General features: G+C 40.2%; 1 long non-coding RNA gene and 1 pseudogene across 4 annotated transcripts in view; one reads left to right on the top strand and one right to left on the bottom strand.

Moving 5' to 3' along the window:
- The window catches only part of LOC116556631, a 131,551-nt gene that overhangs the window by 59,072 nt on the left and 45,319 nt on the right, over positions 1 to 27,160 (top strand). Inside the window, exon 9 of one of the 4 annotated variants that reach the window (XR_004271096.1) lies at positions 1,901 to 3,389. The exons of the other annotated variants lie outside the window; for them this stretch is intronic. This is a non-coding gene — a long non-coding RNA (uncharacterized LOC116556631). Of the gene's footprint in view, positions 1 to 1,900; positions 3,390 to 27,160 lie in introns of those variants that run through there. 4 annotated transcript variants of the gene reach the window in all.
- LOC116556853 lies at positions 15,764 to 15,882 on the bottom strand (annotated as a pseudogene).

Genomic DNA, 27,160 nt, shown 5'->3' with positions numbered 1-27,160 from the left:
GAGCCTCTGCAGAGCTGGGTGGTGATGGCACAGGAGACTGGAGAGGCCAAAAGCTTCTGAAGTGCTGTGTAAGAGAGACCCTATCCAAAGATATAAGTGCTCAGCTGTATTTGTCACTTGGGGGATCTGGAGCTTTTAGATCAGGCATGAATCTAACAGTTAAGCAGGGAGCATAAGAGCAAAATGAACAGAAATAAGCATTATTAGCTCTTTCAAAGTTACAGAAAAATCTTGTATCATTTTATCTTACCAAGTTTTAAAATGATATATTTGTTTTCTAGAATATGATCTAGGAATCACAAAAACCATGGGTTAGTGTTTCCAGAATGGTCTTGTCTATGCTGTGCATAAGGGACAGATTTCCTTTTGCCACTGTGAGACTAGGAGTGGACACCAAGCTGACGTGATGCATCCAAGGGCTCCTTGACCTATGCCCTGGGCTCTGTTTTGTAGAGAATCATGTGCATTCTGCCATGCACATTTGGTTTTACATCTTAAAAACTGTTAGAGCTAATGTTAGAGCATTTTTCTTTTTCATATATATATATATATATATATATATATATATATATAGAGAGAGAGAGAGAGAGAGAGAGAGAGAGGGAGAGAGAGGGAGAGAGATACAGGGTCTTATTCTGTCCCCAAGGCTAGAATGCAGTGGTGCAATCATGGCTCACTGCAGCCTCGACCTCCCGGGCTCAAGCAATCCTCCTGCTTCAGCCTCCTGAGTAGCTGGGACTACAGGTGCATGCCACCACACCTGACTAATTTTTTATTTCATCTTTCGTAGTGATGGGGGTGTCTCACTGTGTTGCCCAGGCTGGTCTTGAGCTCCTTGACTCAAGCGATCCTTCCACTTTAGCCTCCCAAAGTACTGCGATTACAGGCATGAACCACCACACCTGACCTTCATTTTAATACCTTTAAATTATAAAATATGTATATATATATAGTATTTCAAAAGAATATGTCAAAATTACCAGCCCTTACCTCAAATCCTGGAAGCTATGGAGACTCAGAATTCAGAATTTTCTAGAGTTTAGAAAGATGAACTATGGGCATAAGCCATTGAGTAGGCCACACCATAATCAAACATCTTCATAGTTATGCATGAAATGTTTGAATAATCACATAAAGTGAGGCAAATAAAGACTATCAATAGCTTCTTTCATTTCATTTTAGGTGTTTGCCACTGTAAAATTTTTGAAAGAGAATTAAGAACAAAATTTTCAAAATTGCATGTAAAGACTGGATCTATATAGCAAACTTCTATACCCAGCTGATGGAAGGAACACATGTTAGCATTTTTACATATTTTTATAAGATTTAAGACATTCTGCTGCAGTTCCTCCATCCTGCTTCTCCTGAGTTAGCATTATCCTGAAGATTATATGTCAGTACCCATTTGTATTTTATACACATGTATGTGCCCAAAGCAACATTGATTTTATGGAAGTGGTTTAGTTATGTTCATCCAGAATTATATTATTGAATGTTTTTTTTTCTTTTGAGACAAATCCTCGTTTTATCCTTCAGGCTGGAATGCAGTCACGCAATCTCGACTCAGTGCAACCTCCGCCTCCTGGGTTTAAGCGATTCTCTTGCCTCAGCCTCCTGAGTAGCTGGGATTATAGGTGCCTGCCACTACACCCAGCTGATTTTTGTATTTTTACTAGAGACACGGTTTTGCCATGTTGGCCAGACTGGTCTCAAACTCCTGACCTCAGGTGATCTGCCCCCCTCAGCCTCCCAGATTGCTGGGATTACAGGTGTGAGCCATCGCGCCTGGCCTATTATTGAAATTTATCTGTGTGGATAGCTGCTGTTTTAATTTATTTATTCTGTTCTATGGCAGCCTGTTGTGTAACCATTTCAAAATTTTATTTACCCATTTGTCAAGAATGGAGGAGGATCTGAGATTTTACCCTACTTTCATGTGAACAGTTTTAGTACCATGGATGCTGACAGAAATCATGAGACTCCTGGATCAGAGACAATGGACTCTGTTACTCATGGCACAGTGAATAGCAGGAACTTCATGTTTGTACCAGTTCTCTTTTTGCCTCGAATTCCGTGGAGGTGATGTGAAGGGGTCCACGCATTTGCTACACATGTAGTCAGTCGGTGTCATAGCCAGGGAATCCCCAGCTTAGAAAACTGAAATCTTTTACAATGGCCAGTAAGTCAGTCTGCCTAAACTTTGCTCCAGAGGGAGACACTATCACTATCTTTTGAGGCTGTTCACTATATAAACACCCTTGAAAAGATCATCCAGAACAAAAGTTCCCAGCGCCTCTGCTGAAAAATGTACAGACATCTGAGAGAGCCTCATGGAGAATTGTCTCCTATCCCAATACTCCTATTGGCACACTTCTAGTTTGTTTGCAGTTTTCCCCATTACAGAAAGTGTTTAATGGGCATTTTTCTGTATGTTTCCTGGAAAGAGTTTCTCTGTGATGTGTACCTAGGAATAGAAGTTCTGAGCTCGTTGTGTATTCCCCTTCCTCATGGTTCTGACTACTAGAACTTTATAGTAAGTCTTGGTATGTGGTAAGGCATTCCCTTCCTCCCTCTTTTCAAAGTATCCCCAAAAGGCTATCCCTAGGTCTTTATTCTTCCTTAAGAATTTTTCAACTGCATTAAATGTTGCCACCTTATCTTCCAAAGCTGTTGTTGCATTTTGTCTTTCTATCAATGATATATAAAAAGTCCATTAATTCATAATTGCCACAACTTGTAAGAAACCAGTATGTCCTTCAGTGGGTGAGTGGATAAACTGTAGCACACCCAGACAATGGACTATTTTTTAGCAATATCAAGAAATGAGCTATCAAGCCACCAAAAGACATGGAGGAAACTTAAATGCATATTGCTAAGTAAAGAAGCCAGCCTGAAAAGGCTACATACTGTATAATTCCTAACATGACATTCCAGAAAAAGGAAAACTATAGAGACAGTAAAAAGATCAGTGGTTACCAGGGTTTCAGGGGGAGAAGGGGAGCAATAGTCTGGACACAGGGAGTTTTTAGGGCAGTGAAATTATTCTGCGTGATATTGTAATGGTGGGCACCATTCATTATACATTTATCAAAACTCATAAAAGCTATAACACAAAGAGTGAGCTTCAGTGAAAACTATGGACTTTAGTTAAGAAATTTCTTAATATTAGTTCATCAATTGTAACAAAAGTACCAAAATGTTGACTGTGGAGGTGGGAAAAGGTAACAGATGGTAAGTCTGTACTTTCCGTAGCTTTTCTGTGAATCGAAGACTGCTGCGATAACGTCTGTTAAAAAAGTTCATTTCTACAGCTTTGCCAGTGTTTTGAATGCCAAACGGTTGCATCTTCACATCTTCGGTGGGTGTGAAATAAAATTGTATTCCTTTAATTTTTATTTGACTGATGGCCCCTTGTGGCATATGTTTTTCATATCCTTAGTTTATTTTTTTCTGTTACATTTTTTTCTTCTTGATTTTTAGGAGTTTTTTTTTTTTACGTTTTACATTTCACCTTTAGGAATTTAATCTGATTAGAATTTATTTTTGTGTCTGCGGTATGGTAGGAAATTAGGTGGATAGATAGCTGATAGAAAATAGGTAGATGACAGATAGGTGACAGATGATAGATAAGCAATAGATGATTGTTAGTTGATAGATAGATGGTAGATAATAGATGATTGACAGATGATAGAGAGATATTTGAATCTATATAAATGAATACCAATTTATTTTATTTTTTTCAACTTGTATTTTAAGTTCAAGGATATATGTACAGGTTGGTTACACAGGTAAACTTGTGTCATGGGGGCTTGTTGTGCAGATTATTTCATTTTCCAGGTATTAAGCCTAATACCCATTAGTCATTTTTCCTGATCCTCTCCCTCCTTCCACTCTCTCCAACAGGCTCCAGTGTTTGCTGTTTCCCTCTGTGTCCACGTGTTCTCATCATTTAGCTTCCACTTATAAGTGAGAACATGTGGTATTTGGTTTTCTGTTCCTGCATTAGTTTGCTAAGGATAACGGCCACCAGCTCCATCCATGTCCCTGCAAAGGACATGATCTTGTTCTTTTTATAATTGCATAGTATTTTATGGTGTGTATGTACCACATTTTCTTTATCCAGTGTATCATTGATAGGCATTTAGGTTGACTCCATGTTTTTGCTATTGTGAATAGTGCACAAACAGCAATTTATAAATCTTCTGGTACAACTGTGCACTCTGTCAGGCTCTGTTTATCTATCCCTACCCCCATTTCTCATGGTTGTAAGTACTAGAGCTTTATAATAATTCTTGATAGGTGGCAAGGCATGTCCTTCCTCTCTTCAAGCTGTCTCCAAAAGGTTATATCTACATCTTTATTATTCATTAAAAATTTTAATATTAATTTTTCAAGTTTTATTAAACTCTGCTGGGTTTTTGTGAAATTCATTGAATTTATATATTAATTTTGGGGAGAATGTCATTTTTACCATATTGAATTACTTTTACCATATTGAATTACCTTCCCATCACATCAGATCCACTTTTTAATAAAAGTTCCTGTACTTTTAAATTATATTTTCTCAATTAACATACAGTGAAATTTACTTTTTAGTGCACACAGCTCTATTAATTTTATACATGTAACCACCAATCAAATGAGGATATAGAACAGCTCTGCCAGCCCCGAAACTCTTAAATAATATTTTTTTGCAGTTATGTCCTCTCCATCCCAACTCCTGCAATGGCTGATCTGTCTTCTAGCGCTATAGTTATTTCTTGGAGAATGTCACATAAATGAACTTGTACAATGCGTACCCTGTTAAGACTGGCTTCTGTTACTCAAATGCCTTTGAGATTCACCCAAATTGTAGCAATAGTTTATTTCATGTGATTGGTGAATAGCTCTCTGTTGTGTAGATGGGCCACATTTTGTTTATTCATTCACCAAGATGAAGGAGATTTTTGTTGTTTGTTGGTTTGGGTGATTATGCTTAGACCTACTCTATACATGCATATACGGAAGTTTCCATTTCTCTAGAGGTATAACCCAGGAGTGAGATTGCTGGATATTTTCTTATGTCCTTACCGTACTCTCCATATAGAACTTGTACCTTCTTTAGTGATTTGTGACTAGGTAACTTATACTCTTTGTTGCTATTGTGAATGGGATTATTAATATATTTTTTCTGGTTGATTGTTGCTGGAACCCTGTTGATGTTTGCTTAGTGACCTTGTATGCAAAAATCTTGCTATAGTCTTATTAGTTCCAAGAGCTTCTTTGTAGATTGAGTTAGAAGTTTTATGATTTGACAGTCATCTTGCCTGAAAATCATAAAGATGTAAAGTCTTTTATTAAAATCTACATCTATGTTTGTGTGTTTTGATTCCCAGAACAATGGTGAGTAGAAAAGGTGACAGAAGGTATCCATAGCTTCATTTTTCTTGAGTAAGTTAGAGTGGGTCAGTAGTCACAACTTCCATGCATGTGTCCTTCTCTTTTACTTTTTTTCCCTTTTCCTTTCCACTCAGATCAAGCCCTCTGGGGTAAGGAGCGGGCAGTAGAGTTAATTTATCTGTTGTCTGTTCTCATCAGTGTACAGGCAAGGTCTTCTGTGAGACCCATTCAGTTTCTCTTAGAATGAGAACAAAAGGCCAGGTGTGAGTTTCTAGTCTCACAGTGACATGAAGACATGCATGAAAGGTTTGGTGTCTCATACCTATTTTCTTCCCTAGTCCCAGTGTGCACCTAAAAATCAGTCTGGGAGGCCTCCACAGCTTCTGAGCTCTTCCACGTTTTTAGGTGGAAGAGATTTGAGATACTACAAGCCACCCAGTTCTTTTGTTGCTTTCAATGGGAGGTTGACCTTAGCCTCTATTATTGGAAACTGGAGCTCCTCTATTCCTCAATGGAGTTTTTCAGGCCAATGAAGCTATGTACATTTCTGTGTGTGGGCATGTGTGTGCATTTCTAGAATTCTGTGTAGTGTTTCTCTAAATAGTTCTTTTCTCAAAAAAAAAAAATACCCTGTTATTATACTTTGGTTTCTATCCTTTCTCTTTCCTCCTTTTTAGAAGCTTATTGTGTTGTCTTTTTTAGGTGGCATGATGATTTCTAGTCCTCGGCTGCTCATCCTCCCTGCTTTTCACATTTGTGTGCTCTCTCAGCTCCTTTTCTGGTTGCCTTCTTTCTTCGTTTTTTTTTTTCTTTTGCTCCTGCCAGTCCCCCTTGAGTTTTTATGTTAATTTCTTGGTTTCAGGTTCCAAATGAAGAAGTGAACAAAGCTGGGGCCAGTGCCCTCAACATAGCACAATGCCAGGTTTTCTATGTCATATGAAGTCTCTTTGCTTTTACCTGCGTGACCTAGGCCCTGTGGATATGGCAAGCCTCTATGTCCCTGGGCCAGTGGATAGTTCTTCCAGTCTCTATTTCATGGGTGGGCAACACATGTAGACTTCTGGATTTCCCTGAGACCAGTGCTAGCTTAGTCACCTTGTATAGCTCCAAAGCCATGCCTCCTGTCTTCTCTCGAGCACTAAGACCCCAGTCCACCGATCCTATCATACAAGTCACACACTCCACTCTGGTCTTGTTACTGTCTGACACTTATGACTCTACTTTGATCACTTCTTTGTGTCTGGCACCTGGGACATTCCCCACCCAGTCTCCCTTCTGCCCCAAGCGGGGATATGCATATATTTTGTCCAGTCCTGCAAAGTCTTTGCAGAAGGAATAGGTCTGTCTGTGTCAGTTCAGTCTGCCGTATTGCCTAGAATTCCCTTTTGCCTTACCAAGTGGCTCAGCAGCTATTTTAGTGACGGGGCAATGGCTATATCATAAATGAGGGTAACAGTGGGAAAAATATGGTTGTCTCCTTAATAGCTTCCACCTAGTCTTTTAAATCCCTTGGGAAGAGAGATGGGATGTTAATAAACACCAATTTCCACTTAGAGTTTGCTCAGGCAATGCAGACACAGTGCCAATTTGGTGCTAAATAGACATTTTGGTTAATGAAATAAATTTCGACTTCACTTTAGAGGAAGTGTGCTCTTCAAGGACACTCAACTGCTTTCTTCCTTGATAAATGTATTTGTTTGCAGATACCGTCATAGCTGGAGCTTAAACCTCTTTTGGTTAATGGGCCCCACATGCCTGTTAGGGATTTAGCTCTTATCATGATTAGTGTTAGTTTAACATTTGGAAATGAAAGCACATTCATTTCATTTATCTATGCAAGATATTTTCTCTTTATTTTGGGTGTTTTTCTCTTTTCCTTGTACATGACATCTCTATCTTCAGCACTGTTACAGGGATATCTTAAAGATGTCGGCACATTCTGGGCTGGCTCTTTCTTTAAAGCAATGAGTCATCAAGTCTACATGGCAGAGCCATTTGGCAAGATTGTACTATATAAATATCCACTTTAGAGCTTTATCTAGTAGTGTAATAAATAGATGAACATTTTTAGATTTTGGTAAGGAAACAATATACATTATAAAGCTTTACTTTCTGGAATTTCATAGGTTTCAATGCTTTGAACACTTGATATCTAGATCCATACATTAGGATGTTCATAACTCACTTTCACAATTTGACTTTTTTTTTTGTTTATCCCTTTTTTTTTTTTTTTTTTTTTGAGATGGGGTCTCCCTCTGTCACCCAGGTTGGAGTGCAATGGTGCAATCTCAGTTCACTGCAACCTCTGCCTCCCAGGTTCAAGTGATTCTCCCACTTCAGCCTCCTGAGTAGCTGGGATTACAGGTGCCCACCGCAAATCAGGCCAATTTTTGTACTTTTAGTAGAGACAGGGTTTCACCATGTTGGCCACGATGGTCTTGATCTCCTGACCTCAGGTGATCCACCCACCTTGGCGTCCCAAAGTGCTGGGATTACAGGTCTGAGCCACTGTGCTCAGCTGTTTGGTGTATCCTTATACAGACATGCTCCTGATGTGCAGACAGTTTTTTGGTAGCTAATCTGTGCTGAATCCAAATAGATTTATATTAGAACTGCTTTCCACCAGTGTTAGGATTAAGGAATTTAAGTCAGAATTAGGATTGTGCTTGTCCCACCCCCCATTTTAAAAAACAATGTCCTTGTTAAACTCAGCAGACCAAGTAGCTTGCTCACTGTGTTTGACCTCAACCTTTATATCACAGGGAAGTTCTGAGTATTAAGTGTGGCAGTGGACAAGAAGTCTTCAGCCTGTGAGTGGTGCAGAGTAAGGCTTCAGAAACATCCCTTATTATTACTGATCATCATCTCCTCCTCCTGCTCCTCCTCCTTTCTCCGTCTGTCTCCCCCACCTCCTCTTCCTTCTTTTCCTACTCCTCCTCTTCTTCCTGTGTTCTATTTCATAATGCATCCTAGAAGTCTGCCTATCATATAACAGAAACAAACAAATGAAGATTAGAACACGTCTCTCATTATAAACATGAAAACAAAGGAAGAGGAATGTTCCTCAACGGGTCTTTCCTCAGTCTCTCGGCTCACACACAGCTCCTTTCCATGTGCCTGGGTTTACTGTACTGGGTGGCAGTTTCCACAGTGAACAGAAAGATAACTCTAATGACTCACCTAGACCTTCTTTGCCCTAGAAAGGGAGGAAGACTGTGAAGGCTATGGGATTACCCATGTCTTGTCTCTTGGGACAGTTGTGGATGTACTAGAGGAGGGCTTGGAGTAGAAACCTCTCCTATTCCTATTAGAAACTCTACAGCAAAGCCACGCTTCTCAAACTGTCTGTGGTGAAGGAATGAGGTTTGGTTGTTTCTGTCTGTCTTTGTTTTTAACTTTCCAACTCATCCTGTGACTTTCCATGCAAGGTCAATAATGTTTTAACTGGTCTGTACCCTGCTCAATGAGATAGGTGCACATTGTGGGTATATTGTGGTAATGACTAAGAGTTTCTCAACATTTACTGTCACTTTCTGTGCTTGCCCCCATCCAACATAGCCTGGGAACAAACATTTGTAGAGTGATGAGTTAGGAAGTCAGACTGTTTTGGTAGCAGCATAATGACCATTTAATGTAACCACCAACTGAATGCTGGCTGTGGTAACAACTGTTTGAGTAAAGTGATGAATTACAATGTCTATTCATTCATCTATTCATACAGTGAATACTGACAACATATATGTTGCACAAGCTTAAGGAACAGAGTAAATGATTCTGACTGACGGAATACTTGCCTTAGTAGGCATTTTGTGCCACATTCTGCAAGAGGGGGCTTGTGAAGAGTTATTTGAAGGTCAAGATGAGATAGGACAGGGCATCGTTACATTCAGCAAACATTTTTGAAGGGTCAACTCCATGGAAAGTGCCATGAGAAACATCAAGATGCTGCTGCTTTACTGCTCTCTGTCCTTGGGGACTTCAACGTCTAATGGTGTCAGAGAGAGAGAGAGTGGAGACTCACACTCAAACTCAAATGGAAAGCAGAGCGGGGTAAATTTATATAAATACCGCGAGTTGTGGTCATGCAGAAGGTTGATGGCTTCTGCCATGTTAATAAGGACAGACTTCATGGAATATTTGATCTAATATTTTGAAAACAGGAAGGGAGATGTCAGGTCCAAACGCCAGGTGGGGTAGGGGCAGACAAGAGGAGCACTCAGACCAAGGGGAAGGATGTGCGTGACAGGGAAGAGTTGGCAAGTGCACTTGCCATCGTGGAAGTGGTGAGGAATCAGAGGGTTGAAAATTTGGGTAAATGGAGGCATTAAGAAGCATGACATTGGGGAGTAGGATGGGCTGGCATCCTAGGTTCAGATGTGGTGGACCTTGAAAATTCTAGGCTCTATTCTCTAATGAAGAATAGCCACAGATGGCTCTTGAACCAGGAGATGAGAGCAAGGTAATGTGAGGGCTCAAATGCCCAGGCTGTTACATCTTGCAAGAGGATGGGGCAGGCTAGAAAGAAGGCAGAAGGGTTGAGGCAGGAAAGGAGGAGAGCTGGCAGGACCCCAGTGATGGAGGAAAGAACTCCGCATGTTTCCCTGAGGTTTCTAACTTGAGCAGTATATTCTCAAGTATGCAGCTGGAGAAACAGAAGTTTTGGTGAAAGAAATATTGAGAATAGGAGTGACGGTACCAGCAGGAAGTTAGGAATGCACCTGTGCCTCAGTAGAAGAACATTGGAAAAGATAGCATTGCAAGCTCAGATTTAAAGAAATGTTCTGCCATTCATAAGACCTGTACTGTAGAGAGCTAGGAGGGACTTGCTGATAGCTTGAGGCTGGGGACCATGGCAAACAGATTTCCTCAACACATCAACATTGTAGGTGTTTGTTCATGCACAAGCGCAACCTAAGACCTCCTTCCAACAACGGCCAGGTGAGGAGGAGGCTCCTTCTGCCTAAGGAAGGGAGAGGAGACCTAGAGGCATTTGGGTGATGGGGAGCAAATTTTCTTGCTAGTCCCTCAGAGCATCACCCTCCTTTGCTGCTTCCCTTAAACCTGCCCACATACCTCTGCAGATACTCACTTCATTTCTCATTCATTAAGTCTCTGAAATTACCTTTGAACATGCCATCTCTCTATGCTGAGACCCTGACTGGAACACTGGATGGCTGGCCTCTGAGTCCACTTTAATTTTCATGACATCACAATGCCTTTTTAAAAAATATTATTTTTAATTTTTGTGGTTACACAGTAAGTGTGCACATTTATGGGATACATGAGATATTATCCTTTCATATGCCTGTTTGCCATTTATATGTCTTCTTTTGAGAAATGTCTATTCAGATCTTTTGTCCATTTTTTGATCTGTCCATTTTTTGTTTCATAGTTGGAGGTCTTAGATTTAAATCTTTAATTCATTTTTATTTGATTTTTTTATGTGGTGAGAGATAGCGGTCTAATTTCATTATTCTGCATATGGATATCCAGCTTTCCCAGCATCATTTATTGAAGAGACTGTCATTTCCCCAATGTATATTCTTGGCACCTTTGTTGAAAATGAGTTCACTGTAGGTGTATAGATTTGTTTCTGGATTCTCTGTTATGTTCCATTGGTCTACCTGTGTGTCATGCTGTTTTGGTTACTGTAGCTCTGCAGTATAATTTGAAGTTAGGTAATATGATCCCTTCAGTTTTATTCTTTTTGCTCAGGGTAGTTTTGGTTATTCTGGATATTTTTGCAATATCTTTAAATGACACCACCTATCTTTAATTTTAGTCAAAGAGTAGAAGAAGTAATGATGGCTGAGATGTACTAGTTATGAAGGTAGGAGGAAATCCAGGAAGCATGGCATCATAGCACTGAGTAAAAGAGAGCTATACAGCGGGAGTATCAAAAGCTATGAAAAAGAAGTGATGTTATTAGAATAGGGGTCTACAGATACCTATAGCCAGCCCTCACAGAGCCCTTTCTGTGTCTCAGGCACTATTGTAAGTGGTTTATATGTTTTAACTCTGTAAATCCCCATGAGATAAGTGGTATCACTATGTTCATATTGCACACAGGAAACTGAAGGGGTTATGTAGCTTACCCAAGGTCACGTAGCTAGTAAGTGGTGCAGCAGGAAGTTTAATCTCCTTTTGTTATGCTACACCATTGTTCAATGTAAGCAACATTAAAATTCCCAGAAGAAAATAGCTAATATTCATTGGGTGTAACTTTTAATACTAGTAGAAGACACTAGAGCAGGGGAGGGAAGGATGGAAGTTTAAAAATAAAAACAGAAAAGGAGGGATTTGTATAAAAAATGAGTTCATCGTCTCTGTTTAGTTCATGAGTCTATGTTATGGAACTTTTTTGTTTTCTTTCTGTGAGTAGAAAAGAAACTTAAACTTGTAAAAATAAAAGCTCATAGAGTTAAATGAGGGCAAAGGTTTTTTATTGATTTACTGGGACTTTGCTTGGGAGGAATGGCCACATGCCTTCTACTCTCCTTCTCTGAATCTGAGTCTTATGGAGACCCAGTTTCTCTGAGTACCACTTTACCAGAAGTGAGTAGATGAAGTCTCCTCACTAGAGCCTAAGCACATAAGTCAGTAGAACTAGAGATTTCACCAATTCTGTGTTCCCTTTTTATTCCTCTTGGAGATGTTCTTGGGGAACATTTACAGCAGCCATGCGTGGCATGCGATATTTGCAGGGGCTGAGGGTGGGATGAATGTAGGGGGAGGGGTGTGTGGGGAGGCTGGAGAGGTGATACAGCTGGCTGCGTGGTTTCAGCAGTGGCTCTGAGGGGTTCCTAGATGCCCACACTACTAATGACAAAGTTGGTTTCTTTACCTTTGCCAGGGGAGGCAGAATATATGGAAAATCTTCAGTTCTTTTTTCCTTTTAAAAAAATATTTTAATGGACAAATAACAATTGTACATATTCATGGGGTGCATAGTGATGTTTCAACACCTACACTGTATAGTAATCAGATGAAGGTAATCAGCATTTCCATCATCTCAAACGTGGTATCATTTCTTTGTGTTGGGAACATTCAATATCCTCCTTCTAGGTATTTGAAACTATATAACATATTAATGTTAGCTATTGTCATCCCGCAGTGCCATAGAGCACAAGAACTTATTTCTCCTCTCTGGCTATAATTTTGTAGCCTTTAACAAATCTCTCTATCCCTCCCTTCGCCCTTGCTGTCCTGGCCTCTAGTATCCTGTTTTCTTTACTTTCTCGGTATGAAATGACATGAATTAAAAAGGCGACAGGGAAAAGAACGTAGCATAAAGTTTCACAAAGAATAGTAGGCACGGAACAGTCTTGCTGAGCCCAGAAGAAATTTTGCTTTATCTTTGCTGAATAACTCTTCCCTACCACACATGACACCCTTATTTAGGATGGCTGAGAAGATAGCCTTGAATTGATGGGTCAGGAGATGTTGTGGTCTCAACCCTGCAGAAATTTTTTTTGAGAGAAGAGCCAGTACTTGTGTGTGTGTGTGTGTGTGTGCGCGCGCGCGTGTGTGTGTGTGTTTGCATGTATTAATACTTATTTAAGTAAGCAAACTGGATTTCAATGGATGGCATTGTAGACAAGAAAAGATTTTATAAACCAAAGAGCCCTTGAAACAATCAGCTATTAAAAATATATTAATATAATCATCTTTCACATATGCTTTCTTAAATTCGATTAACTGCTTTCTAAAAGCATATTCGATATTAGAACCACATCAAACAAACTCTGCTGAAATGTATCTGAGCTTATGAAGCACAAATCACATTGTAGATCACTTGAGAATTGTGTATATGGGAGGAGAATGTAAACTATTTCCTTTAAACAGTGGACGGAGAAGTAAGTCCACAATTAGTTAATGACGACCTCGGCTGCCCTTCAAATTCGTTAGCCTAGAAAGGACTTCTTGAATGTTTTTCCCTTGTTATTAACTTCTTAGTGAATTCTGTCACAATTCATTTTTCTATTTTATCAGCTTTTATTTACCTGTAAGAACACTTTCACATAAATTTCATCCCATCCAAGGATGATAAAGAAGAACCTTGGATGAAATGAAGTTCATCTTGAGTTAGAGCCCCCCAAAACTTGAACCAATTTTCCCTTGCTACCAAATGTCTGGTAATAAGTTTGGGGTTTTAAAACCTGTAATAACTTTCTCAGGTTAAGAAAGGTAGTAAATCTAGTACAAATCCATTTAAAGATTCTGGGCAAGGCATGCTTAAGAATTCAAAAGTGGATGATGAAGTAGCTATAGTAGCTGAACTTAGATGGTATTTCAGGTGCTAGAAATACACACATAGATATGGAATAATTAATCATAAACACAATATTACAACATAGAAGATAATTGGAAATCTAAATTAATATCAATTAGATAAGAATAAGTTTAAATATATGAAAAAATACAATGCCATATAATATAATTCTGAAAAGGACAAAAATGGGAATTCCTTAGTTGTATAAAACATGATAACTGAAGAAGAGAAAATATAAATGGAATTGGAGCAATGGATAAAAGGAATGTAAATCTCTAAAAATGTATACAGAAATATAAATATTGAGAGAAAATAGACTTCTTTTTCCTAAAAAGTGATGCATGTGTATACCTATGCAACAATCTTGCATGTTCTTCACATGTACCCCCAAACCTAAAATGCAATAAAAAAATAAAATAAAGTGGAAGGAGAAAAAAAAAAAAAAAGAAACATTCCAGACCGGACGTGGTGGCTCACACCTGTAATCCCAGCACTTTGGGAGGCCAAGGCGGGCGGATCACGAGGTCAAGAGATCAAGACCATCCTGGCCAACATGGTGAAACCCCCATCTCTACTAAAAATACAAAAATTAGCTGGGCATGGTGGTGCACGCCTGTAGTCCCAGCTACTTGGGAGGCTGAGGCAGGAGAATTGCTTGAACCCGGGAGATAGAGGTTGCAGTGAGCCGAGATCGCACCACTGCACTCCAGCCTATCACCAGGCAACGGAGCGAAACTCTGGCTCAAAAAAAAAAAAAAAAAAAAAAGAAATCTTCCTGATTGGTCACCTACACATAAAAGATAGCATAAGATAATAAGATATTGTTGCTCAATGTGTCACCTTGTGCCCTAGAAATTCCCAGACAGGAAAAATCACTCTAGGAAAGAGAGTGTATGGCTGGAAAGTGGCTTTGCACTTCATAAAAAACACAAAGGCCTGAAGGAGGTCTCAACATCATAGGCATGTTGAGGAGACAGAAGGGGACATTCTAGGAGAGGAAAGTGGTGAGAGGCAAGGAATGGGAGTGAGAATGGTCTGCATAATCCTTCATGAAGCATTGCCCCAGAAAGTTTTTGCAAGGTTCCTTTCTGGAAGCTAGAAAGAGGTCTGGCAAAGAATAAAAAATTGAGAGGACCAAGGAACTCTTTTGAAGTATATGGGTTATCTGTTGCTGTGTGACAAATGGCCCCCACTTTAGAGGCTTTATCTCAACTTTCTCTATGTCAGAAATCTGGGGGTGGTTTAGCTGGGTCCTCTGCTTTGGAATCAGATTCCCAGGAAGCTCCTGAAGAAGCATACTAATTATCTGTTGCTTTGTAACAAGTGGCCCCACTTTAGAGGCTTTGTCTCAAGTTTCTCTGTCAGGAATCTGGGGGTTGATTAGCTGGGTCCTCGGCATCTGAAGATGTTGGCCAGGACTGTGGTCATCTTTAGTCTTGACTGTAGAAGAATCTGATTCCAAGCTCACACATGTGTTATTGGCAGGATTCCTTTGCTTGCAGGCTTGTTGGCTCAAGGGCCTCAGTTCCTTGCTGGTTGTTGTCCCAAGGCTGCCTTCGGTTCCTTGCCATATGGGCTTCTCTACAGGGTAGCTCACAACCAAAGGCCCAAGATAGAAAGAAATGAAACTACCATGTGAAAAGAAACAGCAAGGAAATTTGCATGTCTCAATCTTAGCACTAGATAGAGGGAGGGGAAAAATAATTTGAACCACAAGCAGATTTATATTCAGAGTTGACACCACCAATGTGGTCTAAAATCTCATAAAGAAATGTTAATTCAAAATGGTCTCAGTCTATCCTAACAGTGATAAAAAGACATTAGTGATTGTAAAATGCAAACTGATTTAAGAGGTGTTAAAATGCTTTTTAAAGATGCTTATATTTAATAAAATGTGATCAAAGTTTTGCTACAATAAAGAGATATGATTTACATACCATACTGTTCACCCAGTTAATTTGTACAACTCAATGTTTATTAGTGTATTTGCAGATTTATGCAACTATCACTACAATAACTTTTAAAACATTTTTGTCACATTCAAAAGAAACTTCGTATCTCTTTATTTTTATATCTGTTTATTTATTTTTAAAATTTCATTTTATCATACGAAGTCCATAGCACCCAGCATTCCCGGGTGGTCTCTCATCCAGGTTCTAACTAGGCCCAACCCTGCTTAGTTTCCAAGAACAATTGGGATCAGGCATGTTCAGGGTGGTCTGGCTGTAGACAGATACTTCATATATTTTTAGTTATTATCCACCAATCCATAGCCCTCAAGACCCCCATCCCAGCCCTCGGCAACAATAAATCCACTTTATGTATTTATTGATTGGTCATAGACATTTTCAACCGATGTTAGAAGTTACATTGTTTTTGCCATATTCCATTGCTTAAAAGTGAGTCATTAGGTCCAGCCCACAGACAGGCAGAGAGGCTTCTACAGGGAGGTAGGATTCTTGGAAGCTGCTTTAGAAGCAACCTACCATAGGAGGGAACCAGGAATGTGTCAGGAGCCTTGAGTAGATTTAATGTCCTTGCTTTTAAGTTGAGAACCCATGAATACTTGGAAGGAAAAGCTTCCCAAATGGTCAGGTTTCCTACTGAGAGCTTGTTAAGAGGCTGAGACTGTATTATCTCTTGATAGTAATGCATATACGAAGGCAGAGAGGCCATAAGGGATGAAAGGATGCCATGACTTCATCCTTTGCAGCTCAAAAGGCTGTCTTGTGAGCAAGGCAAGTAAAAATGAGATATGGCAAGATATAGGAAGGGGGATGATATGGTTTGGATGTGTGTCCCCTCCAAGTATCATGCTGAAATGTGATCTCCAATGCTGGAGGTGGTGGAGCCTGGTTGGAGGTGGTCATGAGGGCAGATCCCTCATGAATGAGTTGGTGCCCTCTTCATAGTAATGAGTGAGTTCTTGCTCTGAGTTTATGTGAGATGTGATTGTTTAAAAGTGTGTGACACCTTCTCCCCTACCTTGCTCTGGTGTTCACCATGTGACATGTCAGCTCTCCTGCTTTCTGCCATGATTGGAACCTTCCTGAGGCCCTCACCAGAAATAGATACTGGCAACACTTCCTGTAAAGCCTGCAGAACCATAAGCCAAAATAAACCTCTTTTCGTTATAAATTACCCAGTCTCAGGTGTTTCTTAATAGCAGTGCCCATGGGTAGACAGGGGAGATCCTCGTGAGCATATCCTGCACTGCATCTGGCGTCCCCCTCTGGGTGTGCTCTGGTTAGCCAGAATAACTCAGAATTTTCCAGGCCCTCAAAACTGACCTCTACAAACCGGAAGTCTTATGTCCATGATTTAGTTTTTCCCTGAGTGCTTCCAGAATCTAGTTCCGTGACATTCTTAGTGAAACCATTGTCCACTCTTAGATAGTCAAAATACACACTGATATCTGGAAGGATTACAGTAACGAAACTTGCTTAACTTCATTTGACTGGGCATTTTCCACACATATTTGACCACAGGACACCCCCCACACACCCATTTATCCATCTGTTCTCATTGTGGGGCACAGGCAATGCTCACTGCTGTAACTCTCTGTAGACTGTGGATTTTCCCTATTGGCTCTTGTTAATACTGTGACTTAAGGCCACTAGAGCTATTGATGTTTGTCACATGAAAGCTGTTAAGCCAGGGATTCCTCATACAGTATTTCCTTGATGGGGTTCTGAGCCTATATAGAGGAGTTTACTTCGATCTCCGTTAAATAGTATTGAGTTAAAGGTCAACTGTATTCGAGGCAGCATATGATATGTAAGCTCAATTGATTTTATTGCTGCCAACTGGCTAAGCCTGTAGGGATGATATTGAATCTCCAGGCAGTGATTTATTTTATGGACTGTTTTTCCCAAAATAGGCAATCCACAAGCATTCCAAAACATCCGTTTTAGTATTGAGTGGGCCAGTGCTGAGTGCACAGTCCTTCCTGTCACTGCAAAATGCTGTTCTTCAGATTAATATCCATCCCACTTTATAGCTGACCCACTTCTAGGTGTAGCAGTTAAAAAAACAGTGAGCACTTTACTTCAGATAATATTTCTTCACTTTCCCCACAAAGAGCACCTCTGTGAGTTATCTTACAGTCAATGGGGATCATGTTTTCAATATTTTCTCAGCTACCTACTGAAGGCTGCATCAAGAAAGAACGGGGTTAGACTAAAGGGAATGGTTTTAGTGAATCAGCACTAGCTCCTGGTAACATTCTTTAGGAGCTTGAAAAAAGTTTGTCTAATTTATTTTAAAATTCATAACTCAACTGTGAGTCTTTGGTTTGGAGTCTACTTCTTTGCCTTATTTTCAAGTTGGTGGCAACCCCAAACCTGAGGAGATGCGCCTGTATTCCAGGATGACTAGGAGTGGTTCTCTGCAGTTTTTTTGGTACAGCCTTTCAGTAAACTTGAGAGGACCTAGAATTCTCATCTGCATCTAAAATGCTAAACTAAGTTTAAACTAATTGTAGATTACATCTTATGACTGTCCTTGGTTTTGGCCCTCTTAACCTTGTTGTATCTTCCTCTCTAGCTATGAGAGGCCAAACCCTAAGCTGCTACAGTGATTGGTATATGCGTCATGCATGCCCTGTCTAATCATCTGCCATTGAGTGTGGGTGAGACCTGTGAATATGATGAACGTCATTCTCTTGATTACGTTACCTTAGATGGCAAAGATGAGTTGTCACTCACCCATGATTACATTATGTCGTATAAGACTCCATGGTAGCAGGCTGGAGAGAGAGACACTCTCCTGGAACAACTGAAAGGCACTGCAGAAACAAGCTATCATTTTGTGAGAGGGTCACAGGCTAGGGCCTGACAGTAGCCTCCGGAGCTGGCATTTACCCCTGCTTGACAGCCAGTGAGAGCACGAAGGCCTGAGCGCTAGAACTGCAAGGACTTAATTCCTGCCCCAAACCATACGATCCTGGACGAGGACCCCAGCTCCAGACACCACAGACTGACAACTTGATTATAGCCTTGCAAAGCCCTGAGGCATGGACCCAGTTAAGCTGTATCTGAACTCCTGGCCCATGGCAACTGTGAGCTAACCAAGTGTGTGTTGTTTCAAGGTCCTAAGTTTGTTATTTGTTGCACAGCAAAAGATAACTCATACACTAGCTTAAAACATTCTCCTTAGAAGCAAACATTTCTTGCTCTCGTGGGATAGTATTGTGCCACCTATGCCACCCAAGGTATCTGTTTCTAATGCTTCTACTTCGTCTCTTGCCTATCCTTGACAAAGTCTCTGTAGGTGCTGCAGATGGACCTGGGCACACTTCACAAGCCCCAGCTCATTGTAGCCCTTCTTGTTTCCATTTGCAGACTCCTCCTTCCTCATGTTCCTTTAAAATTGAAGCTCATTAAGGAGATCTCTGAAACCAGAGGTGGCACCCTTTCTTTTTAGGAAGAGCATTTGAGATAGTACTATCAACGAAAAGCCCTTTTTAAAGGCAACCATGCCCCTCTTTCCTCGCTGTATTGGCATTTGTGATGTTACCTGAGACTTTTTCAACTTACTGTGATTAATTTTTTAGTGGCCTCTCATGCTTAGCGAAGAAACAGAGGCTTGCTTTGAAGGGAGCTGGTGGCATCCCCTGCCACACCCACGCACTCATCAGAATCCGGGAGTAGTGAAGAGGCAGCTTATCCAGGTGAATTAAAAGGGGACATTTGTCATGGAGAATCACAACTAGGTAGAGGAGGCACCGGCAGTGAGAGAAGTGGGACTGAGACCCGGCACAGACACAACCACCTTCTGCCCTGCAAGCGTCAGCAGTCTGTTCTTGAAACATGAAAGATCTGCAGGAAAATGCCAACAAGCAGCCTAAAATACATCACAAATGTTGCATTGGATAAATGTGAACATTCTCTGAAGTTTGGGTACTCAAGGTTAACAGGCCTTCTACTGGGAAAATGTTAACCAGGAAGACATCTGCTACACATGCCTTCCAGTATGCTGAGTTTCTCTTGGAGATGGATGGGAAATATGTGAGCTATAGATGCAACTAGTTCCCTGGCTAGAGGAGAAGGGAAGTTTGGGTTCTTGCTTTTAAGTAAGAATGCAGTTTCCATACCTGGAAAGGAATACATCATTTAACAGGGAAGCACAGAAAATAAAAAGACCTGGAGTCAAAGAGTCGTTGAAACTTGCGTGGTGATGATGATGAGCAGAAGCCAATTGTGCAGAAGCAAATCTCAGAGAGAAGAAATTCCCTGTAAGAGGGAGCATAAAAATACAAGTAAGCCCTCCCCGTGGGGATGCATGTGTATTTACTGAAAAGCCACAGATGTCTGGCAGGGAGGAAGCCTGGACCGTTGCAGATGAAGGAGACTTGTTGCCAGCTGTAGATGTCCTGCTTTGAGATCTTTACTGAGAGTCTGTGGCTGGACACATTGAGCTAGGAGTTTGTAATCTTAATCCAGGACTGAGAGAAAATAGAGCAGTTTCCCAAGGTGTGGTCTGCACAACACAGATGACACTCCAGAAAGCAAAAATGACACTGGCAAATGCAGCCTCCTGACCAATGTATCATTAGTGCATCAAAGAAAAGAATTAACATATTTTCTTCTATAGCACACAGTTTCTGAACAGAATTTCTTTAATAGTGCAAATTACTTTGTGACTATTTTATGTATTGGCTTACTTTTATTGCAGTGAGCTGTTTTTCGTAATATAACGTGATCGCCATTAGGGCAGATTGCATGTGTCACTTGTCCAACACTGCATCCTTAGGACCTAAGCCAGTTCAGCCAGTTCTAGGCTCAATAGGTCTTCCTTAAACATGTACTTAATAAACATATAGACGAAATGATTGGTTTTTAAAATATTTATTTATCATTATTTTTCCAACTTTTATCTGAGATCCAGCGGGTAGACATGCAGATCTGTTACCTGGATCTTTTGCATGATGCTGAGATTTGCCATCTTTATATTCATGAACATCCAGTGTTTAGCTCCCACTTATAAGTGAGCATATACATTATTTGGTTTTCCGTTCTTATGTTAATTCACTTAGAGTAATGGCCTCCAGCTGTATCCATGTTGTTGCAAAGGACATAATTTTGTTCTGTTTATGGCTGTGTGGTATTTCATGGTGTATATGCACCACATTTTCTTTATTGAATCCACCACTGATGGGCACTGGGGATGATTTCTTGTCTTTGCTGTAGAGAATAGTGCTGCCATAAACATGTGAATACATGTATCTTTTTGTAGAATGATTAGTTTTCTTTTGGATATATACCCAGTAATTGGATTGCTGGGTCAAATGGTAATTCGGTTTTAAGTTATTTGGGAAATCTCCAAACTGATTTCCACAGTGGCTGAATACATTCCCGCCAACAGTGTATAAGCATTCCCTTTTTCTTTGCAGCCTCGACAGCATCTGTTGTTTTTTTGACTTTTTAATAGTAGCCATTCTGACTGGTGTGAGATGGTATTTTGTTTTGGTGAAAATGATTATTTAAAAAATTTCTTAGTCCTTCTTCCATTTATCCTTCCCTCCTTTCCTTTCTCTCCTTCCTTTCTTTCTTGTCTCTCTCTATGTTAATGAAACAACTGACAATCCCCTGGAGCATTCAGCATTTCACGGAATGCCATTGGGAAGAAACTGTGAAAGAGCCTTCCAAAGCCTCTATAGCCCCAACAGCTTCCTCTTTCTGCTGATTCAGATGCACCCAGATGGCACTGCCAAAAGTGATCTGCAATGCATCACTTGTGACTGAGTTTCTGCCAAGAAAACTAAAGGGCTTGAAGCCAGACCTCTCTGTTTTCCTCTTGGATATTGTGGTTGTAGAAGAAAATGGAAATTAGTTGGGCAGAATTCTGAGGTGGTCCCAGAGATTCCCACTCCCTGGTATATATGCCCATATATAATCTCTGATCCTTAAGCATAGGCAGAGCCTTCGGATATGATGGGATATCACTCCCATGATTAGGTCACTTGTCAATTGACTTTGATTTAATCAAAAGGGATTGTCTTGGTCTTTTTTCTCTGGCTTGTAGCAGAATACATGAAACTGGGTAATTTAAAAAGAAAAGGAATTTGTTTTTTACAGTTATAGAGGCTGAGAAGCTCAAGTTGAGGGGTCACATCTGGTACGGGCCTTATTGCTGGTGGGGACTCTGCAGAGTCCTGAAATGGCACAGGACATCACATGGTGAGGTGACTGAGTGTACCAGCTCAGGTGTCTTTTTCTCTTCTTATAAAGTCACCAGTCTCACTCCCATGATAACTTATTAATCCGTTAACCCATTGATCCATAAACTGATTATTCCATTCATGAGGGCAGAACTTTCATGACCCAATCACCTTGTAAGGACCCCCCTCTCAGAATGGCTTCATTAGGGGTTAAATTTCAACGTGAGTTTTGAAGGGGTGAAATATTCAAACCACAGCAGAGAGACTATCTGGTAGGGTCCGATTCAGCCAGGTGAGCTGTTAAGAGGAACTCAACCTTTCCAAAGTCAAAAACGTTGGAAGTGTGAGGAGGGCTACAGAGTGGGCCAAGCATCAAGGAATGGAGAGCAACCCCTAGTCAACAACTAGCAAGACCATGGGAGTCTACAGCTACAAGGAAACAAAATGAGCTTATAGGAGAATCCCAAGCTTCAGAAAGAAACACAGCCCGGTTAATATCATGATTGCAACTTTGTGAGACATTGAGCCAAAACTGCAGCAATCTACATACACTGTGAGATAATAAATGTGTATTCTTTAGCCATAATATTTGAGGTAATTTGTTATGCTGGGATAGGAAACCAATATGGCGATGTTGACATTTATTTCCATTGATGGTGTCAAGGAGTAGAACCTGATTTTCAGGATGATGGCTTATTCTCCTTCTGGCAAGAGAGAGCCTGCAGAACAAGGTCATTGTTGGCAAGGAAATTATTCAGAAACCTGGTCCAGTAAGACATTTTCTCTTGGGACTTAATGACAGCACTAATGCTTTTTCCACAATCCATGTTTTTTCTTCACTGGGTTTATGTTTGCTTTTCAAAATAAGGCAATGGTTTACTGAAGAAGATAAACCACAACCACCACAACCACCAACTACAACAGCATAAATCAAATCAGAAAATGTTTCTAGATTTTAGTAGGGAAGTTTTGATCCTCAGGTAGAAAGGTAGAGCTGTGCTATCTACTTTCCCCTTGAGATTTATTTTTCATTGGTGCATTTCACTTTGACTTTCAGAATCATAAATTTGCCCTTAATAAAGGAGCACAAACTTGAACAAAGGAGCTCAAACTTGGACAAAACCCTCACCCATGGTTCCTTTTCAAACAGGCTGGGATTGAAAAAAATAACTGTACTATCATGGGTGAACCAAAAGGAAATAATTATTTAAAGGAATATAAATTAATTTTTAGATTAAGTTTTTTCATATTTAGATTACCTTTTTGGTCCTCTGAAAAGAGATCTTTAGCTACATAGACAGAGCACCTTTCTTTTATACACACTCCTTCATCCTTGCCTTTAGTCAGGCGTCTACTGAGCACAAGCCAGAATTCTTGCCCCCGAATGAGCACAAAAGACCCACTTTTGAAAAGTATGTACTTTCTTTTTATTTATTTGTTTATTTTTTGTGACAGTTTCGCTCTGTTACCCAGGGTGGAATGCAGTGGTGCAATTATAGCTCACTACAGCCTCAGACTCCTGGGCTCAAGTGTTCCTCCCACCTCAGCCTCCTGAGTAGCTGGGACTACAAGCATGTGCCACCATGTCTGGCTAATTTTTGTTTTGTTTTGTCTTTTGTAGAAATGGGATCTCACTATGTTGCCCAGGCTGTTTTCAAACTCCTGGGCTCAAGTGATCTGCCCACCTTACAAAGTCTGGAATTATAGGCATGAGCCACCATGCCTGACTGCATTTTCCATTTTCAATGGATAATACCCTCATGTATTTCAAAATAAAAATAACACGAAATACATATAGTGAAAAGCCTGGATTCCACACACTCCCTCTCATATCTCCAATCTCTGGTAATCACTTTTGTCTTTATCTTATATATACTTCCTTATTTTCTCTATGCAAATAGGAAATATGGATATGAACTTTGTTTCCTCCCCTTCATTCATTAAAAGTAATTTTGAGGCTGGGCGCAGTGGCTCACACTTGTAATCCTAGCACTTTGGGAGGTCCAGGTGGGTGGTTTACCTGAGGTCAGGAGTTCCAGTCCAGCCTGGCCAACATGGTAAAATTACGTCTCTACTAAAAATACAAAAAAAAATTTAGCCAGGCGTTGTGGGGGGTACCTGTAATCCCAGCTACTTGGGAAGCTGAGGCAGGAGAATCACTTGAACCCAGGAGGTGGAGGTTGCAGTGAGCTGAGATCATGCCATTGCACTCCACCCTGGGCAAAAAGACCCAAACTTTGCCTAAAAAAAAGAGTAATTTTGAGAGAAATAGAAATGAAATTAGCTTTCATAGGAGTTGTGCAAATTTGTGCTCCCTGCATCAATGTGCAAGAGTCTAGAAGACCCCTCTAACTGAAAACTCTTATTTATATTAGTCCTTTGGTAGCTTGGCCACTCCCACACAGATTTTACTTCTGACCTGATACAAAGGGGAAAGCAGAAAGGAGAAAACTTGAAGCTACAATAGACCAGGCCATTCCTGGGCGATTATATATACATACCAACTCTTAAGTCTTCCAAACAGTGGTACAAGATGTGCCTGGCTAATTTCATCGTACAGTTGAGGATACTAGGCTCAGAGAGAGTCAGTAATTTGCCCAAGGTTCTGTAGTTAGGATCTAAGTGTGTTTGCCTTCCAATCTATGGACTCCCCACATGGCCCTGAAGTATATACCCAGTTCATAGGAATTAGTCCCTATTGGACTCAAAGAAATAATTTAATTTCTGAGGGTCAGGGGTTCTACTCCAGCTGCTTTTGGAATCTTGTAGTTGCAAACTTGTGTAAGACTCTAGGACATGTTGGAAAGTGATCTTATCCAGTGTAGACCTATCTGTGACAACACCTTGATCAGCAATGGCCCCAATGCATGGATGATAAGTCTTTGCAAGTGCCCAAGGTGGTTCTTTCTCCTAGCCTCCTGAAAGATATAGTAAGCTATGAGTGGGAAGGGGTTAGGAGGTAGGAGCTATATTCTTTTTTCTCTCTCAATGTCTATAGTGACACATTCTTCTAAAGTTTAGAAGGAAAAAAGAAAGCAAATTTATTCTTTTTACATTGACAGTTTTGATAATTAGACAGTCACATTGTGGAAGAAACGTTTAATTTGTGGACCCCACCTCTATCCACAGCTTGCATTCCTTTGGTCTCCTCCAATTAGAGCCGTGATACGATAGCTGTGCCCAGGTTATGTGAGTGAGAGTCTACCAGGTGGAGTCCTGGAAAGCTTTTTCTCTCTTGATAAAGAGAGACGCCACTAATGCCATTTCATGTTTTGCCCATCCTTCTTTATGCATAGATACCTGGACATGAATCAGCCTTCAAGACTGTAAGGTCACAGCCGTGATGGACATGGAACAAGGTGCATGTCCTCAACAAGGGTTGAGGGACAGATGCAGAGAGAGCATAAGACCCCAGAGGCATCAGTTTCACCAGCTCTTGGCTACCTGCCTCCTGACTTCTTCATATGTGAGAAAAACAAACTCTCATTGTTCAAGCTATGACTTTTTCCTTGTCGTATTTTTCTCATCCAAATACAAAACTACCTGAGGCTATTATAGACCTGTAATTTCTCCTACCCAGGGAAAAATGTGATGATTGTTAAATCTTTAGAAATAATGAATAATGGTAAAAAGAAGTCATCCAAGTTTTAGCATTTATTATGGCAAAAAAATTAGAATATGTGTTGCTGTTCTAAGAAATTTAGTATTAGGAGAGCCATGTGTTTATGCCCATGTTTTAAGTCATAGGGTTTGAAATTAGTTTTACTTTTATAAGGCAGCTATTGGCATCTTATTTCTGATGATACCACTAGTTACTTGTTGTACCGGGTTAAAAATAATTGCTTTTATTTGTATATTATATGTATATACATACATACATATATATATGTATGTATGTATGTATATAACATTAGGACTGCTTGTGAATGTGCCATCTGTAATGAAATTTTATTCTATGTAAATGATGTCTAATTATTAAGAAAAATTCTTGTCAAGAAAAATGAGTAAATAAGCTGTCCATGGTCTTAAATTTTGAGAAATATACTTAACCTGGGTTTCTATTACTTTTAATTAAGTCAGTTAAAATAACTCTAAAATGTTATATTCTGGGATGATTTCATGATTGGCCTCAAGGTTACCATTTCTTGTGGAAAGAAGTCAGTGAGATTAAAAGGAGCACGGAAATATCATGATAAATATTTTAGACCTTTTAGTAGCAGAAAGACACAATTTGAGAGAGTTCAGAAAGAGAAAGAAATGATGAAATAAATTCAAGGGCTGACATATGATGGAAGATCAAAAATATGCAATCCATGTGTTTTGGTGGGGCCATAATTCAGAATGATATATCAATCTATAATTATGTGAAATGCAACACCTGAGAGAGAGAGAAATAGAAAATAACACTTTTACTAGGTTTTAATGTATCTGGGCACAACTCTCATTCATTTCTTCAATAATATTTATTGAGTGCTGCTATGGGAAGGCACTGCCTTAACCATTGAGCATAAAAAGTAGAAAGACTCAATCCTGGCCCCAAGGTTGACACAATCTGGTGAATGAGTCAGATAAATGAACAGGTAATAAAAACAGAGGGAGGAGGAATGTGCAAAGTGCTGAAAGATGCAGAGGCACTGGAAGGCTAATCCAGCCTGGGGGTGTCAGAGAAGACCATGGGAGTGGTGAGGCTACCTGGGGTCCTGATGAACTATGAGGGACTAGCTAGTTGGGAGAAGGAAAACACAGGTTGTCAAGGCACAGGAAATAACTCACATGAATGTACCAAGCATTACGGTGCCTTAGACAAGTCAGACACCATTGCAAGTAGCTTCAAAAGGCTAAAATAGCGTGCTTGTGGGTAGGTAGTAAGAGGATGTGCTGGGAAAAGCAATAGGAAAGCTAAAGGAACCTGCACATGATGGTAAGTCATGAAATGTTTTTAGTTGGGAATTGCACGATCAGATTAATGTTTTGGATAGAGTAGATTCTAAATACCCAAGAATCCATGTGTAGAGACATGGAAACCCAGTCCAGTATTTCAAACAAGATTTAGTTGGTACCAAGTGCAGTGCAGCTGGAGATGAATAGATGGATTAGAGAGATTACTAGGTACTCTGATGAGGGGTGAGAGAGGAGCAGGAACTTAGCACAAGATCCAGTGTAGATGGTGATGCCTTTTAACACCCGCCTGCGTTTTGATTGCATTTTTTCATCTATTGAGTTTGACGTGAGCATGCTTTTGGTGCAGTTGTGTTTATAGGCCCTCTAGCACCATTGAGAGATCTGGGATAGGATATATGTATATCCATTTTATATGCTGATAGCTCTCAAAGACATAAAAAGATATT

The sequence above is a fragment of the Sapajus apella genome, unplaced genomic scaffold (genome assembly GCF_009761245.1).
Source record: "Sapajus apella isolate SASKATOON/1434 unplaced genomic scaffold, GSC_monkey_1.0 scaffold17, whole genome shotgun sequence".
Classification (NCBI taxonomy): Eukaryota; Metazoa; Chordata; class Mammalia; order Primates; family Cebidae; genus Sapajus; species Sapajus apella.
Note: the sequence above shows the minus strand (reverse complement) of the source record. Positions and strands in the feature narration are given on the sequence as shown.